The sequence below is a fragment of the Vespa velutina genome, chromosome 4 (assembly GCF_912470025.1).
Source record: "Vespa velutina chromosome 4, iVesVel2.1, whole genome shotgun sequence".
Taxonomy (NCBI): Eukaryota; Metazoa; Arthropoda; class Insecta; order Hymenoptera; family Vespidae; genus Vespa; species Vespa velutina.
In genome coordinates this window covers 6,278,190-6,280,689 of record NC_062191.1, presented here as the reverse complement: position 1 = coordinate 6,280,689, position 2,500 = coordinate 6,278,190, and the positions used below count along the sequence as shown (strand labels likewise).

The 2,500-nt window shown below is 40.7% G+C and overlaps 1 protein-coding gene across 1 annotated transcript in view; it reads left to right on the top strand.

Moving 5' to 3' along the window:
- LOC124948823 (protein kibra) overlaps window positions 1-2,500 on the top strand; it is a 57,133-nt gene that overhangs the window by 1,556 nt on the left and 53,077 nt on the right. The window lies entirely within an intron of this gene.

Below are 2,500 nucleotides of genomic sequence, written 5' to 3'. Positions count from 1 at the left end.
TCTCTTTCTATTTTATTCTCTCTATTCGCGGAAGCTTACCGTTTACTTTTTCTAACTCTCTTTTTTCTTTTTCTTTTTCCTCTCTATCTTTCTCTCTCTCTCTCTCTCTCTCTCTCTCTCTAACTCACTCACTCACTCACACTTTCTCTCCCTATTTTTCTCTTTTTCCCCGTTTTATCTTTTTCTCTATTTTCTCGCACCTTTGAAAACATAGATTCGAGCGAACTCGAGTAAAATGAAATAGATAGAGAAGTCAAAGATACGAGGCAAGTACTGTTGCAAGTAAGTACGTACGCGCCCGTAAGGCGCCCATGCGAGAGAGCGCGTGTGTTGTTCGCGCGTGTATTCGCGCGCGCAGCTATCCGTACCACACCGGCGCGAGTCGCCGCGCCCGCATTCCAAGCGCCAGGGCCGCCGCACAGCCGCGAGCGCCGCGCAGCGCCGCGAAAAACGCGAGAAATCTGCGCTGATCAGGATCGGCCCGTTCTTCTTTCTCTCTCTCTCTCTCTCTCTCTCTCTCTCTCTCTTTCTCTGTCTCTGTCTTTTCCTCTCTTCTTCGTTGCCATCTTTCTTTATATTTTTACTATCTCTGCGGCTCTCTTTTCTTGTTTGTCATCTCTCTTTCTCTTGCTCTCTTTTTCTCTCTTCTCCGTTGCCATCTTTGTCTATATTTTTACTATCTTTATGTCTCATTTTTCTTGTTTGGCATCTCGCTCGCTCTCTCTTCCTTTTCTTTTGTCATCTTTCTCTCTCTCTCTCTCTCTCTCTCTCTTTCTCTCTCTTTTTCTCTTTCTCTCAACTGCGTCGAGCATATTTCTTAGCGAACGAATTTCTCGATACAGGTAAGCGAACGCACGATGCTTGACATTTCGATTTCCCGAGAGTAAGTACTTAGTCACATTGGTTCTCTGACATTGATAGCATTCTCATAGCGCTGCATATATGCCTTGAAGTTGGCTACGCGAGGATGCGTTCTCTCGTCCATCTCTTCGTCGTCGTTACGACGAAGCGAAGCGTGCATTCGTCCGTCGTACTTACGTACTTACGTACGTACGTACGTACGTACGTACCAATGTACATACATACGTGCGTGCGGGAATCTCGCGTTGGTGTTTACGAACCTGCTTGGAATTTCTCGCGGCTTGGACGGCAAGCAGAGAGCGGCGAGAGTAGCGAACCTAGCGCCGACCCTCCACCACCACCATCACCACCAATACCACCATCACCATCACCATCACCATCACCATCACCATCACCATCACCATCACCACCATTACCATTACCTGTACCCTGCTACTACTTCACCATGACTACACTCACTTATATAGATATCGTTAAATATCCTGGGCTTTCGGAATTCTCGCGGAATGCAGAAAAGACGGGTCACAGTGGAGCGGGCGCGCGCGCGCGCGCGCCCGCGAAGAAGATTCGCGCGAACGATTTCGAAATCTTATCGGTCTTATTGGAACGTATGTCTGAGATAAAATCACATACTGAATTCTTTTTCTTTTTTTTTGTTTTTGATTTTTTTTTTTTTTTTTTTTTTTTATTATTATTACTACTATTGACCTTCCATGAGGTCGTACCTTTGAAGGTTGTCATTTTGGATGTTTCAATTATTTAATCATCAGTTTAATGTACTTTATATAAATTAAGAGAAATTAGTCATGATTTTTATCGATTCTTTCAATCGAAATGTACTTTCTTTTATGAGAGAGAGAGGTGGGCGATGGAGAAAGAGAGAGGAGACGAGAAAAGGGATATTTCTTTAAGAACGGATTTTTTTTTTCTTTCTTTATAATATACAATAGTATATTGTAAACATATAACAATATCGAACTGGCATTATTAATAAGCCATTTTATTTAATCGTCCGATGGAAAGTTATCAATCTTTTTTTTATCCAGCCGTTCTTACGAGAATTATTTTTTTTTTTTTTTAAACTTCATCCTTACAACCATAATATTATTTGAAAGATTTTAAAAATCTATTTGTTAATGCTATTGGACAATTAAAAATATGATTTTTAGATATCGAAACGGAGTCTTATATAGGACGGAAAAGAACCAGAAAGAGAAAAAAAGAAAGAGAGAGAGAGAGAGAGAGAGAGAGAGAGAGAGAGAGAGAGAGAGAGAAATATGTCGCTCACCGATCACATTGCTTTTAGAAAGTAACGTTCGAATGCGCCTCCTATGTTTGCTTTTTAAAGTTTAAGTCGTATCTATCTCTCTCACTTATATTATTCGAGTCTCGTCGAGGACGTTATAGACTGTTACATAGTTCTCGTTAGATCGTACTGACATCGTCCCATTAAATTTCATGCATTCGAACGAACGTAATAATCTCTTTTCGGAACGAAGATCGTGGCCTTTTAAGTTTGTTGTCCGTCTTTGACGTTAACGAGACATAAAATAATTAACAAAACTAATATGGCCATTATCAGACGTGATTTATATGATAACGATTTGTTAAATTTAACCTGCAGATAGGTTATTAACCT